This window comes from Mustelus asterias, chromosome 25, assembly GCF_964213995.1.
Source record: "Mustelus asterias chromosome 25, sMusAst1.hap1.1, whole genome shotgun sequence".
Classification (NCBI taxonomy): Eukaryota; Metazoa; Chordata; class Chondrichthyes; order Carcharhiniformes; family Triakidae; genus Mustelus; species Mustelus asterias.
In genome coordinates this window covers 45,569,077-45,586,658 of record NC_135825.1, presented here as the reverse complement: position 1 = coordinate 45,586,658, position 17,582 = coordinate 45,569,077, and positions in this window count along the sequence as shown.

The window sequence follows — 17,582 nt, the reverse complement described above, 5'->3', positions numbered from 1 at the left end:
GTCTCACTCTGTACTGGCACCAGCAAGATGATCGTAGAATGAAGCCTTGAAACGAGAAACCAGGAACAATTAGCCCGCGCCGCTCCCTGGTCCAAACTAGATCACTCTTTTGTATCCCTCCATTCCCACTCCGTTCATATAGCTGTCTAGATAAGTCTTAAACGTTCCCAGTGTGTCCGCCTCCACCACCTTGCCCGGCAACACATTCCAGGCCCCCACGACCCTCTGTGTGAAATATGTCCTTCTGATATCTGTGTTAAACCTCCCCCCCTTCACCTTGAACCTATGACCCCTCGTGAACGTCACCACCGACCCGGGGAAAAGCTTCCCACCGTTCACCCTATCTATGCCTTTCATAATTTTATACACCTCTATTAAGTCTCCCCTCATCCTCCGTCTTTCCAAGGAGAACAACCCCAGTTTCCCCAATCTCTCCTCATAACCAAGCCCCTCCATACCAGGCAACATCCTGGTAAACCTCCTCTGTACTCTCTCCAAAGCCTCCACGTCCTTCTGGTAGTGTGGCGACCAGAACTGGACGCAGTATTCCAAATGCGGCCGAACCAACGTTCTATACATCTGCAACATCAGACCCCAACTTTTATACTCTAACATCAGACCCCAACTTTTATACTCTATGCTGACTATCGTTAATGAGTTTATTCCTTTCTAAATGCGCATACATCCTATCTCTAAGAATCCTCTCCAACAACTTCCCTACCACTGACGTCAAGCTCACTGGCCTATAATTTCCCAGGTTATCCTTCCTACCCTTCTTAAATAACGGGACCACATTAGCTATCCTCCAATCCTCTGGGACCTCACCTGTGTCCAGTGACGAGAGTTCTATATCCACTGGGTGGGTGGCAGGTCGGGTCCATATCCATAGTTGGGGAGGTAGCAGGGGGAGGTGAGCTCTGTGTCTGGCAGGGGCTGGAGGGGGAGGGGGGAGGTGGTATCCCATGGTGGGGAAGGTTCTTTTATTCTATCAATATCTTTCTGACATTGGGATGTCCTTTTTAAAGAGCACTGCATCTGATGTTGCTGGCAGGACGGGCTCTTCATCACGTCATAGGAGTCATCTCCTTAATTTTTTCAAAATATGTGTCAAAACATATGGCGGAAAAAGCGGCAGTGCAGCCTGCGGCTACACCCTACTTTTCCTGCTTAAGTTGACACAAGGCCAAAGACATGAGAAAATTTCACCCTATGTTAAAAAATGTAATTTCACTCAGAAGGCAAAATAAGTATCAATTGGACAGATCCTTAGAAGTTTCAATAACAAAAACAGCAGGCCCTTGAAACCACTTAACCTTATATAAATAAACATTGTGACATTGACAGCAGAGAGCCTGAGCTGTCAATCAAGCATGTGCTTTTTTGAGTGCAGCTGTTTCGACAAGTGTAATCAATGTCTGGACTCCCAGCCAAAGATCATTTCCCTGCTCTTTCCCCACATCTCCATTTTTTTCTTCTACATAAGTATGTACCCATTGTCTTTTTGAAGTCTACTATTGAATCTGTGGAGATTTTGAGCCTGCACACTCCATCCACAGGAATGGTGGGGCGTGCTCAAAATCCGGAGAGACTCAGAAAACATGATTTGTCATGGCGAGTTTCCAAGTTCCAATTTCCAGCCTGTCATTGGCAGAGTAGCATGAAGCATGCCGCGGGAATCCAGGAAGCTCATTTTAATATATTACCATGTCATTAGCAATCACTCTCTTCGGGACTTCCCCCTCACCAGATATTCAATGGGCACTGGCGTGATGCCACGCTGGTGCCATTTAAAACAGCTCTACTTAAGTGTGAACCTGGCATCTTCATCTCTTATTTTGGAGGTGTGCACTCAGGCAGCCAGCACCTCCACAGTGTGCACTGCTCATGGGGGCACCAGAGAAGACTCAGGGAACACAGATACGTTCAACTCATGAGTGGGGTTCCTAGCATCGCCATTTCAGAGAGAGGGTCGGGAGGGATCACTTGCAGGCTTTACCTTCCTTTCATGTCAGGGTACACGTTGTTTTAAAGGGGTTGTGAAGGCTGGTATGCAGGCAATGCTTCCTGTGTCCTATGTCCTGGTTCCTGTCCATATCACAGCTGAGCGAGTGCCCTTCCTCAGTGGGGGCTGGCAAGAGGTTGGGAGGGCTTGAAAACAAGAAGTTCAGAACTGAGGGTGACTCTGAGTTATCCGGGTGAGGTCCTATGAAAGGATGGGCTCTAAGGGCAGAGTGGGTGATTCAGAAATGGGTTGCGTCTCCCCTCATGCAGCCTGAAGGTCTTTGCACCTGGGAGAAGATGACTGCATTGTCATTAGAATCTACACTCAGGCAGCAATGTGAGGACAAAGGGGAGAAGCTGCCTGGCAGTCCAAAACCAATTGTCAAGTGTGCTTGCAAGTAATGATAGATTTTAATGGGTCATGGAAGGCTGTTCAGCTCTGCACTACTTGTGATTTGAGAGAAACAGGGTGTCCTGTAGGAATGTGCTGGACATGCTAATTGCTGACCTCTCATGATTCAGCTGTGTCTCGTCTACAACAAAAGGAAGGCATTTGACTGAACAGCCACCCCAGCTATGCCAATAATTGCTGTGCAGCCAAACAGCACAGCCATTTAATGGAGGCCACCTTTTAATCCTTTGCAAATGTATGTTCCAAACATTGAGCTAACATTCCCATAAAGGCTACAGCATCACACAGATAACATTGATCTGCACCCTTATGGAATGCTTGATGGTGATGTCTATCATCACGCACCCAATTGAGGTCATGACAGGGTGGATCAGTGAGGTCCCCCATTAAGATGCAAACATTGGTCACATGCAGCCACTCAGCTGCCCTCTAACTTGACACCAGGTTTCTTTGGGGATCTGGGGGAATGCAAATGTTTGGTGCCACTGAGACCCTGGTGGGTTCTGCTGGAGTTGACAGGGACCAATGTGGGGATATGGCTGTAGTGTCAGAGTGGAGGATGTGAATGATGTTGTTTAGGCACTTACTGAGTGTGCTGTGATTAGGTGGTAGTCCCGGTGGAATTGAGAAATACTTGGCTATTAATTTAAAAACCCTCCAAGCATTCCAGGTTAATGAGACAAACAAGAACAGGAGCTGGCTCTTAATCCATTCAACAAACTCCCTTTATGTAACGCTTTATGTACCAACTCAAACTTAATCGTTGCAACATTTTTAACTCTTTTACTGAACTTTAACTCTTAACTGAACATTAACTCTAACCGAAAATAGACATTACCGGATCTTAGGAAAAACTGACCAAGTTCTTTCCAAGTAGAATTTATCTTCATAGTCTTCAGGGCACGGTTTTTACAATGGTGGATCTCTAGAGTTATTGCTGGAGACAAAAGCTGCACATGTCTTTTAGTTACAAATTCTTTCACATGCTCCCAGAAGATTCTCTGTCATCCAACCAACTGTGTAACCAGAAACTGATCACATGACTCAAGCCACCAATGAAATTACTTGCAAATGACATCATTATGCTGGTTCAAATTGCATGTCTTCGGCATACAACCCATAAAATCTCAGGCCATTCAGTCTACCCCAGAGTAAACAACTTCCCATATTTGGTCAACACAGGAAGCCTCCAATCACAATTCCCTGACCAGGTCCTGACTCAGAGTAACCATACGAGCTGCATCTGGTCTTATTTATAAGTTGACCAAAAATCCCAGCATGCTTAACTCAGCCAGATCAGCCATTTTAAAGTCAATACTGCCATTATTGTTGTTAAAATCATTGTTGTATTGTTGTAGTTGTCCTTTCTCCATCCACAGAACTCTCTCACAATCCCTTATAGACCACTATGGTCTTCGCTTTACAGTGCATGGTCTGTTAATGGAGCCTGTCGAGTTAGTGATCCTACTTATTGCCATAGAGCACGGGAAAGAAATAGCTCCTGGCTAGGACCAGCATCCTACAGAGGAAGGCCTGATGCTTTTTGGGAAGCGGCACCAGAGAGTCAGGAATCTCATAGGTACCAGCCGAGGGTATTAAGAGACCATAAGACCATAAGACATAGGAGCGGAAGTAAGGCCATTCGGCCCATCGAGTCCACTCCACCATTCAATCATGGTTGATTTCAACTCCATTTACCCGCTCTCTCCCCATAGCCCTTAATTCCTCGAGAAATCAAGTATTGTGACATCGGTCCCCTGTACCTGCAAATGTCAAGAGTTTCAGTGCCGTAGAAAGCTGCATTTCTCCCGGGAGATGGTGGACCACCTTTGCCAGACCCTGCAGGGGGTGGCACCTCATGGAATGGGAAAACACCCACTGCTTGTGGCTCCTAAACTCACAGCAACTCCGAACCTCTACACAAGCGGCTTATTCCAGGGCAGTACAGGCAATCTATGTAGCATGTCCCATTGAACCACACACAATAGTATCTGGGAGGTTACAGAAGCCTTTTATGTGAGTGCTCAGCTGTATATTAACTTGAACCGGGACCGAGAGAGCCAAGATGTCAGGGTCAAGGGATTTGCCCACTTAGCAGGCTTGTCCCAGGTACAAAGTTTGATTGTTTGCACTGACGTGGCTTAGCGCACTCCATGACGTAACGCTGCACCGTTCATGAACCACAAGAGATACTCCTCCCTCAATGTTTTTGAGGTGGAAATGCTGGCATTGGACTGGGGTGGGCACAATAAGAAGTCTCACTACACCAGGTTAAAATTCAACAGGTTTATTTGGAATCATGAGCTTTCGGAGCGCTGCTCCTTCATCAGGTGAGTGGAGGTAGGTTCACAAACATGGCACATATAGGCAAAGATACAATAGCAAGACAATTACAGGTTGGAATATGAAGAATGGTTGGAATGCAAGTCTTCACAGGTAATCAAGTCTTTACGGGTGCAAACAGTGTGCATGGAGAGAGGATAATTACACGTTATGGAGGTGTGAATTCTCTCAAGCCAGGACAGTTAGTATGATTTTGCAAACCCAGGCAGTATGGCGGGGGTTACAAGTAGTATGACATGAACCCAAGTTCCCGGTTGAGGGCGTTCTCATGCGTGCGAAACTTGGCTATCATTTCCTACGTAGCGATTCTGCGTTATCATGTGTCTTGAAGGCCGTCTTGGAGAACGCTTACCCGAAGATTGCAGGCTGAATGCCCTTAACTGCTGAAGTGCTCCCCAACTGGAAGAGAACACCCCTGCCTGGCGATTGTTGCATGGTGTCTGTTCATCCATTGTCTGCACGGTCTTACCGATGTACCATGCCTCGGGACGTTCTTTCCTGCAGCATATGAGGTGGACAACGTTGGCCGAGTCGCATGAGTAAGTACCATGTACCTGGTGGGTGGTGTTTTCACGTGTGATGGTGGTATCCATGTCGATGATCTGGTACATCTTGAAGAGGTTGCCGTGGCAGGGTTGTGTGGTGTTGTGGTTTCTGTTCTCCTGAAGGCTGGGTAATGTGCTGTGAACAATGGTCTGTTTGAGATTGGGTGGTTGTTTGAAGGCAAGTAGTGGGGATGGCCTTGGTGAGATGTTCATTGTTATCGATGACAGATTGAAGGCTCCGAAGAAGATGTCGTAGTTTCTCCTCTCCGAGGAAGTACTGGACGATGAAGGGTACTTTGTCGGTCATGTCCCATCTTTGTCTTCTGAGGAGGTCGGTGCGGGTTTTTGCTGTAGCGCGTCAGAACTGTCAATGAGTCGAACGCCATATCCCATTTTTACAAGGGCATCTTTCAACGTCTGTAGGTGTCTGTTGCATTCCTCCTTGTCTGAGTAGATTCTGTGTAGGTGGAGGGCTTCTCCATAGGGGATGGCTTCTTTAATGGTTTAGGGTGGAAGTTGGAGAAGTGGAGCATTGTGAAGTTATCCATGGGCTTGCGGTAGAGTGAAGGGCTGAGATGTCCATCCTTGATAGAGATGCATGTGTCCAAGAATGCAACCGATTCAGACCCTCATAGGCTCAAGAACACCAGGAGCGCAGTCAGCAATTACAGGCCCCACTCACGTCAGGGGTCCTGGTGTTCACATCCATCTTACAGCAGAGGTGGGCAGACTTGCAAGCACCTCGCCATTCCTTAGCCTTGTGATCACTAGAGAACAGTGTTGATATGAAAGGGGTGTGCTTTGGCAGAGGGGCGGGCTGGGGGGTTCACCCTTCCTTGGTTGGGGATGGGTTCCAGGGCAGAAGGACTGCCGGCAGCAGCACCTCCTTCCTGCTTCATTGATGTGGAAGGGACTATCATTCTCATTCCTCACAGGGACGAGCAGGATTGCATTAAGAGACAGGGTGGAGTTTCTATGGGTCAAGGAATTGAATTTTAATGAAAAATATTCAATATTATGGTGACCGAGCTACACTAGTGCCTATATTCACCCCTGCCCACTAAGTGCCTAGTTTCTTAATCTAGGAGTATCCCCAGGATCCACAGCTGAAATTGAGGTGGCCTGTTGACTTCCATGTCCTGGTACCTGCGATGACCTTGGTGGGCGTCCTCTGGGTGGCCAGGATCTGGAGAGACCAGGCCTACTTTTGGGCAGCCTGAATGATTGACTCCTGCCCTCATCGGTGTTTGGGGCTGGAGATGTGTTGCTCACAGGGTGGGGTTGTTAGGAATAGGTTAACAGACCTTCCAATTAAGTCCTAATTTGATGTCAATTATTCAATAGAAGTCACTGATATATAAAGGGACCACAGGTGGCACTGGGTGTTGGTGGAGAACTGTATGTGGAGTTGGCTCAGAGAAATAAAGGTAGTTTATGAAGAAGCAGCACTTGAGTCTCCTTTACTGAAGAGCAACCTAGAGGCTCAGACAGTGGTAGCAGAGGATGGTTGTTGGTTCCAAGTAAAGGGCTGCAAGTTGTGAATTTTTGGAAGCAAAAAAAGGAGAAGACTTCACTCAAATTCTATATCAACAAAGGAGTGAGTAGGAAACAACAAGATGGTGGAACCTAGAGTAAAAGTGTCAGGATATCCACCATTTATTTTCAGAGACTGAACCTTATTACCAATGGAGAAGTGAAGTCATCATGTGGACTATGATACCTGCTTTGGGGAATTTCAGCCATAGGGATAGAATGTTTCCCTAAATTTTTTTTAAGGCCTCTGACATTTGATCGAATAAGGTATTTTTATCTGCAAATTTAAGTCCTGTTAAAACAAGAAATCTATCAATATTTGTAACTTTAAGTGTGTATGAAGCCTGGTCAGTACATGATAGATTTTGGAAATCGGAGGATATTTCTACTGAAGAATATATGATGGCATTTAGTTGACTATATAAAAGGCTGTAAAAACACCGCCTGGAATTCCACAGTCTGTGTTGGACTGTGGAATTTCAGCTGGGGATACTCCTAGATTAAGAAACTAGGCACTTAGTGGGCAGGGGTGAATATAGGCACTAGTGTAGCTCGGTCACCATAATATTGAATATTTTTCATTAAAATTCAGTTCCTTGACCCATAGAAACTCCACCCTGTCTCTTAATGCAATCCTGCTCGTCCCTGTGAGGAATGAGAACATACTGAAGTAAAATCAGATGGAAAGTATCTTCTGAATTGGAGTTGGAACATTTAAACTCGGAAGAAGATCTGGACAATTTATTAAACTTCATGGATAGGAATTATCAAAAGAATGACTTATTAAGTGTGTATGAAGCCTGGTCAGTACATGATAGATTTTGGAAATCAGAGGATATTTCTATTGAAGAATATATGATGGAATTTAGTCGACTATATAAAAGGCTGTAAAAACACTGCCTGGAATTCCACAGTCTGTGTTGGCATTTAAGTTACTGGACTGTGCTAAAGTTACAAATATTGATAGAGTCCTTGTTTTAACAGGACTTAAATTTGCAGATAAAAATACCTTATTCGATCAAATGTCAGAGGCCTTAAAAAAAAAAAAAAATTTAGGGAAACATTCTATCCCTATGGCTTTTATAACACAAATGGGCCAGTCAGTGATGAAACAGAATGTGGAAGATACACTGTTAACAGGATAGCGAGATCGTACAGGTATAAGCAGGCTACGAGAGTATGGCAGAAGATTGGGATCCAGAATTTACGAGGACAGAAACCCCTAATGGATATAGAAAATGGTAACGTAACCCCAGAAATGCCTAAGGTTTGATAAATCGGTGTTTTCAGTGTGACTCTAAATTTCATTATGTTTTCAACTGACCGAAACGATATGATAGTGTTTGTTTGAAGCTACACATGACACGGAAGAATCGGAAGAGGAAAGAGATAGTGACCAGAAAGAAGGCATTGTCTTATTAACAAAGAGCTTTTTTCTGGTACTGAGAGTTTTGGTTGCAGAGTCCTTTAATTGTGTGATATTGGACAGTCGCTGCACAGCTACCGTGTGTGGCATTGACTGGTTACCTGGACTCCTTAAATGCCAAAAATTGGAACAAGGCTAAAGAATGTGAAAGTTCCACAAGTTTCAGGTTTGGGGATGATAATACCCTGAAGTCACTGAAAGGAGTGCTGATCCCTCGCAATATTGCAAGAGTGAATCGTTTCATTAGCACAGATGTTGTGTCAAGTGAGATGCCTTTGCTTCTGAGTAGACCGTCGATGAAGATAGCACACATGAAACTGGATATGGAAAATGATTTGGACACTATTGTATTCCAGAAATGAAAAATAATTTTTCAGGTAAAGAGGTTAAAGAAGTGTTATTAACATCCGGAAATGGGACTTTAGCTGATAAAAAAGCTCATTGTGTTGAAGCTGCATCGGCAATTTGCGCATCCATGTCCTCGGAGGCTGCAAAATTTATTGACGGATGCAGGGGTAAGAGATGAAGACTATACTAAGCTCATAGAACAGGTCAGTGATCGGTGTGAGGTTTGTAGGAAGTACAGAAGGACTGATAGTAAATCTACCTATGGCCTGAGATTTTAACAACATTGTGGCCATGGACCTTAAGATCTGGGATAAAGCAACAATATATTTATTTTGCACTTTGTAGATTTAGTGACCAGATCTAGTCAATCAACCGTTGTACATAGTAAAGAAATCAGAGTAATCCTGGATCAGATCATGGAAAAATGGATAGAGACAGGAATGGGGCCACCAGCAAAGTTCCTAACAGACAGTGAGGGTGGGGGGAGAAAGGAATTTGCTAACAATGAGTTTAGGGATATCTGTGAAAACATGAATATCATAGTCATGAATACAGCTGCAGAAAGCCCATTTAGTAATGGGGTGTGTGAGAGAAACCATGCGGTAATAGCTGACATGCTCCGGAAAATTTTGGCACATAGACCAAATTGCAAGTTAAATTCAGCCTTAGCATGGACGATACATAGAAAGAATTAGTTGCAGATGGTTGAGGGCTATAATCCATATCAATTAGTATTTGGTAAAAATCCTAAAATTCTGTCCATTTTGAATGACCAGCCTCCAGCTTGGGAAGGGACTGTCTTTGCTGAGCATTTAAATGCATTGCATATAAGTAGAAACAGAAGTTTTTGGAAACAGAAGTTTCTGAAAAAATTCAGAGCTTTAAGGCACAATGTACGGCCATCAAATGCCATTTTTTCAGCAAGGAGACATAGTATACTATAAGAGAGACAATTTTAATGAATAGAAAGGCCCAGGGAAGGTTATAGGCATAGATGGCAAAACAATTATTTTGCATCATGGTAATCAGACTGCTCAAGATCAAGGATAATGGGTACAGATTACAAACTTGCAAGAGTAGATGAACGTGACGAAGAACCAGGAAATCTGATACTTATGAGGACCAGTTAACTGAAATAGACAGGGTTTCTGTAGAGGAACACAATGCTTCTGATGAATTAGAACAGGCCATTTTTCCGAAAGGACAACTGCTAAAAGTTGGTACAAAAGTGATATACTTGCCTGAAGGGTCCAGTCAATGGAAGGATGCAACTGTCATTAGTAGGGCAGGGAAGGCCACTGGAAAGTATAAACACTGGTTTGACGTACAGGGGAGGCCGTCAGGACCATGGATTGGGAACACAAAGTTCAAAAATGGAGGGCACAGAAACGTAGTGCCAGTTCAGATAGTAAGTGCGATAGTGAATGTGATCACAGGAAGAGACCGAGAACTATTGAAAGAACATCCCATAGTAGGAGGGAAAGATTAAGCAGTGGTAGTACAGAACAAGATATCAGGCAGGATGGGGGCATAGCTTGACAAGGACTCAGAATATGGGTAAGACTACAAATGCTAATAACAGTAGAAGACCACATGCTCGTGAGATTTTGATAAATTAGATGAAAAAGTTATAAAAGATGCCAAACAGCAAGAACTGCATAGTTGGAGTGAATTTGGGGTATACATGGAGGTACCAGATAGGGAACAAGGAGCTCTATCTCAAATGGATTTGCACGGAGAAGGTGCTTCCTGATAGAACTTATAAGGCAAAGGCCAGATTTATGGCAAGGGGATTTGAAGAAAATTTAGAAGACCAGGATTTAACGGTTATTCACCTACGGCAGGAAAGATTATTTTAAAGATCTTCTTGGTTCTGTTAGCTACAAAGGCATGCCAATGCAAATTTATAGATATTAAAATTGCCTTTTTGCAGGGGCATCAGCTTCAAAGAGACACTTTTCTCCGTCTTAAAGAGGCACTTGACACAGGAGGAGTACTCTGGCAGTTAAATAAATGTGTATATGAGCTAAATGATGTGTCTAGAGTTTGGTATTTTTCGGTAAGATTGGTTTTGTTAAAATTAGGCTGTTATCAATTGAAAGCAGATCCTGTGGTGTTTTACTGGCACTATGAAGGAAGTCTTTATGATGCATGTTGATGCTTTTGTTTGTGGGGTGATAGTAATGATTTCGAATCTATTGTAATTTCTGGGCTGAGGAAGGAATTCAGGGTTGGAAGTCGGGCTTCAGGCACTTTCAAATATATTGGGCTGGAAATTGGACAGACTGAGTCAGGTGTCACTTTACGTGACACTCAATTACCCAAATCCCCTAACCCCAAAATTTCTGTCATTGAGTGACACCTGACTTAGTCTGTCCAATGGAGAGTATCAGCCCAATAGCAATTAGGTAGGGCTTCACAAGAGGATGTGGTGGTCTCTAAGACAGAAAAAGAGGAACTCCAAAGTTTGATTGGGCAACTGAATTGGCTAGGTAGACAGACCAGACCGGACATTAGTTTTCATGCCCTAGAATTGAGTACAAAAATGAAAGATCCTATGGTGGAAGACCTAATGAGAGCAAACAAAATGTTGGCCAAACTAAAAATTCAGGAGTGTGTTTTGAGGTTCCTGTTTTTGGGTGATCTAGGCACCTGAAACTTGTAGTTTATAGTGATGCATCCTATGCCAATTTGTGTGATGGGTTTTCAAGCACAGGAGGTTTTGTAGAATTTCTTTTGGGGAAAAATGGAAAATATTGTCCCCTTGTGTGGAAAACAAAGAAAATAAGGAGAGTGGTAAAAAGCATATTGGTCGCTGAGACCCTAAGTCTTGTACAGGCAGTGAATAAGGCTTTCTTCATATCCCAGATCTTAACAGAAATTTTGGTTAGGGGATTTGGGTAATTGAGTGTCACATTGACAATAAATACCTTTTGGGAGAATGTACACTTCACAAAAATTGTAAATGAGAAAAGGTTGAGGATCGACGTAGCCAGCATAAAGCAAATGCTGGACAAAGGGAAAATATCAAAAATTAAATGGGTCAATAGCAGGTATCAGTTATCCATTTGTTTTACCAAGAGATGGGCTAGTTCGAAGAAACTTTTGGACATTATTAAGGAAGGGTGTATCTTTCTGTGAATGCATGTTTTTTTTCTTTTCCTCAAGAAATGTATATAACATAAAAGGAGGAAGGGGAAATATTGTTTTGTGTTTTCTGTTTTTCTGTGGAAACAATATTCATCAATTTTTTCAGGAAGGGAAGCCTGTTAGGAATGGGTTAACAGACATTCCAATTGAGTCCTAATTTGATGTCAATTATTCAATAGAAGTCACTGACATAAAGATCTTCTTGATTCTGTTAGCTACAAAGGCATGGGAATGCAAATTTATAGATATTAAAGCTGCCTTTTTGCAGGGGCATCAGCTTCAAAGAGACATTTTTCTCCGTCTTAAAGAGGCACTGGGTGTTGGTGGAGAGTTGGATCAGAGAAATAAAGGTTGTTTATGAAGAAGCATAACTCATACTTCCTTTACTGAACAGCAACCTAGAGGCTCAAACCGGCATGTGTCAGATGGCCTGGAGGTGCCTCGGTACCTTGGCTGAAGGGCCCCAGGCTGTACTGCCAATTCTTTTCCCCTCAAGTTTGCACGACCCTTGTGCTCCTTCATGGGATAGCAGAACAGTTGGAGTGAGATCTAGAGGTTCTGCCATCTTCTAATGCTGACACTTATGGATTCCCACCAATGCCTGCACCATGCAGTCGAAGCCATGCACCAGGGCACTCACCCCCCCCAAACAGAGGTCATGAGCTCAGCCATGGTGTGGACATCTCATACCATGGAGTGCACATCCTTTACCGAGGTCTCCTCTGTGGTCGCCATCATTGCGCTGAAGTGATGGCATCATCTTGTTGGACAGAAGGTGATGGGACTCCTCCAGTCAGCCTTGTAATCCAAGGGGGGATATTGTCATCCCTTCCTGATGCTTGCAACTCTGCCTTTGCAGCTCCAGCAGTTGTAGGATGACTGAACCCAAGGGCATATCATCAGCAAGGGGCTCAGCAGAGTCCTGGCCTCAAGCATCCTTCCAAGTGCTGGTCCCCTGGGACATCTCTGCTTCCACCTTCAGTTGTGAGGTGCTCACCAGTAAGTGACCCAGACGCCTGTCTACTTAGTGATCCAACCAAGGTGAGTATCTGTGGTGGTGCCTTGTGTGGGTGACATCTGTGATGCTTCTTTCATGGTGGGGTTGGAGAAATCTGCCTCGGAGCTGCTAGTGTCTGGTGGATCAGGGGACATGAGGATGGTTCAGGCTGTTTGGCTGGATGGCCTGCAAAAGAAGGGAGATGGCATCTGTGCATTACGGGATAAGGAGGGAGCATTAATTACTCCCTCCTTACATTAATTGGGACTTGAAAAATGACAGCGTGGCTTGAGGATTCTCACTTCACCTGCAGCACAGGCGCGTGTTCCTCTGCCCTGGCCAACTCCAATGTTTGCTCCTCGAAAGGTGTGAGGATTCTGAGCTCGGGCATGAATCCAGCTGGCTGTGCCCGCTCACACTTGTTGTAATTGAATTTGTCCTGCAAAAATGTCACAGACGGAGAGTGTAGGCAGGAGTCATACGATTGAAAATGCTGATGAGTTGTGGCAGGTTTGGAACTTGTGTGGGAACTGGAGTATGAGGAGCACAGTAGCTACTGCAGAGAACATGGTGATTTTGGGAGGGGGAGGAGGGCCTCGTGCCTGGTGTCGGCAACTCCCAAGGTGGCTGAATAAGAGTTAGATGTGTGAGGGGGTCCAGAGTGAAGAAGATTGTTCATCTACTTCCAACACTGCTTTCCCATCCTTCTATGGAGTGAACTTGCATTCATCAGGGCTGCTACTACATCCCAGCCAGGGGTAGTGACCTTACTGGAAGGTCTTCTCCTGGAGCAGAGGTAGTGTGTCCTGCCTCTCCACTCCACCCAACAGTCTGGTCAGGGCCCTTTCTGAAAGGTGAGGTGCAGACTTCTTGGCTGCCATTCCCTGGAGTAGATCTGGAACAAGTGGTGGGTCATGCTGGGGAGCCGTTTATATGGAGCTCCCCAGTAATCACAGCAGTTAAGTTGTTGCAGGGCAGGGAATCAGAGGGACATGCCATAGATGTGGTGTGACTCTCGTGGGCATAAAAGTTAATGAGACATAAGATTTGGTTTGAAATCACACAGGCACTGTTGGTGGGAATCGCCCTGTTTTTCCCATCGCAACCAACCCTCTGCTATTTTTTGGTAAGATTTTGCCCTGCATCTCAAGCAGGGAATGCATTCCAAATCCACTTGTTGCATTAAAAATGTTGTTAGTTAGAGAAATTAAGTGGACAATATTGCCAGAATTCTCTGGCCTCCCTGCAGCATTTTTCTTGGTGCAGGAAATGATGCCTGTTGGCAGGCAGTGGGATTTTCAGGTCCTCCCACTATCAGTGGGATTCCCATTGATTCCACTCCAAGCTGCTGGGAAACATTCAATGGGTTGTGCCATCAGCAGGACCAGAAGATCCTGCCAGTGTGAAGAGCTGGAAGATTGAGCCCATAATTTTGAAACAATATCAAGAGGAAATAATGATTCAGACTTATGATATGGCAAGAATGAAGTATATCATCCTTATTACACTTTTTGTATTTGTACACAAGTAAAATTATAAATGAAAAATTAGATTTTTCCCTCTTCAAGTAGTAGCAAAAACAGTTGGTGTGACGCTAATTAAACATTTTGGAATGGGATAAATATTTTATGGTATTAATGATATGTACAGATATGAAAATATTATGTAAAAGTTGCTTCTTTGCTCTGTTGAAGACATTGAAGAGTCATCTGATATGATACTACTAGTGGATGATGAAATGTGGTAAACTCTCTGAAATTTTCCTGGATTGTTGTTGAGGGTTCTCGGGAGAAATGTCACAGATCTTACTTGGAGTTTAATTGCTTTGCTTTGGATATTTAATAGGCTTGATAGAGACTATCATTATATTGTGCATGGACTGTATAAGTAATGACTTGATGGGCAGCTGGAATTTTTCTATGTGTTATTATGGATTACATTGGAACATGAGCAATTTATTCAATTATATGAACTTCTTTCTTCATTAATTAGATCTTGACTGATCTTTGATACAATACCTTGATATTCTTACCAAGTATAAATGTTCTCCTTTCTGTATACAGACTTTAGACATTTCTATTTTAAAGACTTTAAAGAGATTGTAGAAGAGATTTACTACAACAATGCCAGAGTTGAAAGACTTCACGGAAGTAGAGTGACTAGAGAAACTGGAGTTGTTCTACTTAAACTGGAGGAGGCTATGATAACGGAGATTTGATGGAAATCTTCAAAATCATGAAGGGTTTTGATAAAGTAAATAAGGAGAAACTGTTTCAGTTAGGAGGATTGATAACAAAACATCCAGATATAAGCTAATGATAGAAGAACCAGACACAACACAAGGAAGAAATATAATGCAGCAAGTTCTGATCTGGAATGCACTGTGTCCAAAAAGGTGATGAAAGTAGGTTCAGCAATAACTTTCAAAATGGGTATTCGATAAGTACTAGAACAGGAAATTATGCTGGGTTATAGGAAAAGAGCAGGCATGTGGGAACAAAAACAAACTGCTGGAGATACTCAGCAGGTCTGGCAGTATCTGTGGAGGGAGAAACAGGAATTAATTTTCTCAGAACTTAAAGTCCCACCACATGGGCTGAGATTGGCAGCCAACAACTCACCAGCAGGACCTTGGGATGGCATTTTATTGGCAGGGCTAATTAACATGTGCTTCCCAGTGCTGCCAGCCCAATCAGAGGATTAGTAGCTTAACACCCTAAGCAGTGTCACTGCTAGTCTGGCCAATGCTGAGGCTGCAACATGAAGCAGAGGACGTCTAATGCATCCTTGAAGCAAAGATAAGTTTGTGCATCAGTCCTTAGCTGCAGGAGCATCTGTTGCTTCCAGGGGGGCTCTCTATGGGCCATAGAATGACTCATTAAGTTGTGCCCCCAATCACTAGGAACCTGTTTGGAGAAGACAGGATTGATCTGGCAGTCTCCCCGCTTGGAACAGGGAAATCCCAACACAGGCAAAATGCCGGGAAGCAGGAAGTGACCTTTAATCAGTCCCTTAAGTGGCTCATTGACCATCCAATGGATGGTCACACAGCTGAGGTTCCCACTGCTGGCAATATACTATTGGAGCCAGAAAACTTTGGGCTTCCCTTCTGATGCTTTTCCCCCAGCATATTTACAACCTTCCCACTTCCCAGCCCTTTGCCAGAAAAATTCATCCCAGTATTAATTTCAAGTTGGTGACCTTTAATCAGAAATGGAGGTTAGGAGTTCTGATGAGAGGTGACTGACCTGAAGCAATTATTTGTTTCTTTCTCCACAGATGATGCCAGGCATGCTGAGTTTTTCCAGCTTTACTGTTTTTATTTCAGCTTGCCAGCATTTGCAGTATTTTGCTTTTGTCGTAGAGGTATTAAGGAACTTATTTCCAAGCACAATGGGCTGAATTGCCGCCTTCTGTGCCGTAACATTTTATGATTCTATGCTCTAAGCACAAGTTGCTGAATCAATCAATGTTCTCTATAAAAATTGTGGACAAAATCAAAGTGACATTTTTTTTGTAAATGCTTTCCATTTTAGAATGTGGAGTCAAATTCTGTGTTGAAGACCCTCAGTAATAGTGCATCAAATCGTGAAGTACCTTCAACTCCCATTCGAAGAAACAATTTATCAGCTGCATCCAAATCAGCAGAACTTTCTAAGCAGCCAGGTTCAATTATTCAACGTACTCACACCTGGACTCCTGCTGAGAAAACTAGAATTGTCCCAAATCATCAGGTTTGCTTGCATTCTCAGCAATTAATCTGATTATGATTCTTTTAGATGTCTACTTTTGATGTTCTAAATAAGTTTTTATCGCCACCTGGCAATATTTTGAAATATTTAAAATATTGACATTTTAAAATACATCTTGATATTTAAGTATCACCCATATTTAATTACCTAATTGGAGGAAATATTGAATATAACATTCATATTTAATTGCTCTCACTTGCCAGCTGACTGTTAATAGGTTACTGTTCAAAAACTAAACAGGATTGAAGAGATTCAAAACCTGGGTTACAAACATACTTGCCATTTTCAACACATCTGGTCCTTAAAATTTGCACAACATTTTTGCAGAGTGGAATCCATTTCTGATAATTATCTGCCCCAAAACCTATGGCCTGAATTTTCGTATGGTCGGAAGGCCTATGTGCATTGACCAAGAAGTACCAGAATCCCAAAGTTCCACTCTTAAAACCAACGCTCAACATTTACTCAGTAGAACAGAATGGGCTTGTAGTAATTTCATACTTCCATATTTCATGAATACAGCAGCACCTTTAAAAGTTTAGCTGCCTTCAAACAGGCAATTTTTGTCACCCAGGTTTCTGAAACCAGGCTTGTGGGAAACACAACTTTTAAGGAAAAGAGGTAAGGGATCCCTTTGGGAGATGCCAAATACCTCTATGGGATTGTGAAAATAAACATGGGTGTGCATTAAAAGTGGATAATGTCTTTGGAACTGTCAAGCTATCAATTCATTTAAATACCCTGTGCTTTAAATTTTGAAAGAAAACAGCCATCTTGCAGTTGAAACAAAATAAGCATTTGCAATTTCAGTAGATATTTGTTGACCTTAGGGTTATCATTGTGGGATTAGTGCTGCTTGACTGCTTCCACAATCTATCATACCACAGTGAGAGGCTTGTAAGTTCACAGTATGAGGGACAGCTCAGTGAGGTTATCATAAGAACTAGGAGCAGGAGTAGGCCATCAGGCCCCTTGAGCCTGCTCCACCAATCAATAAGATTATAGCTGCTCTTTTCATGGACTCAGCTCCACTTACCCGCCTGCTTACCATAACTCTTAATTCCTTTTCTGTTAA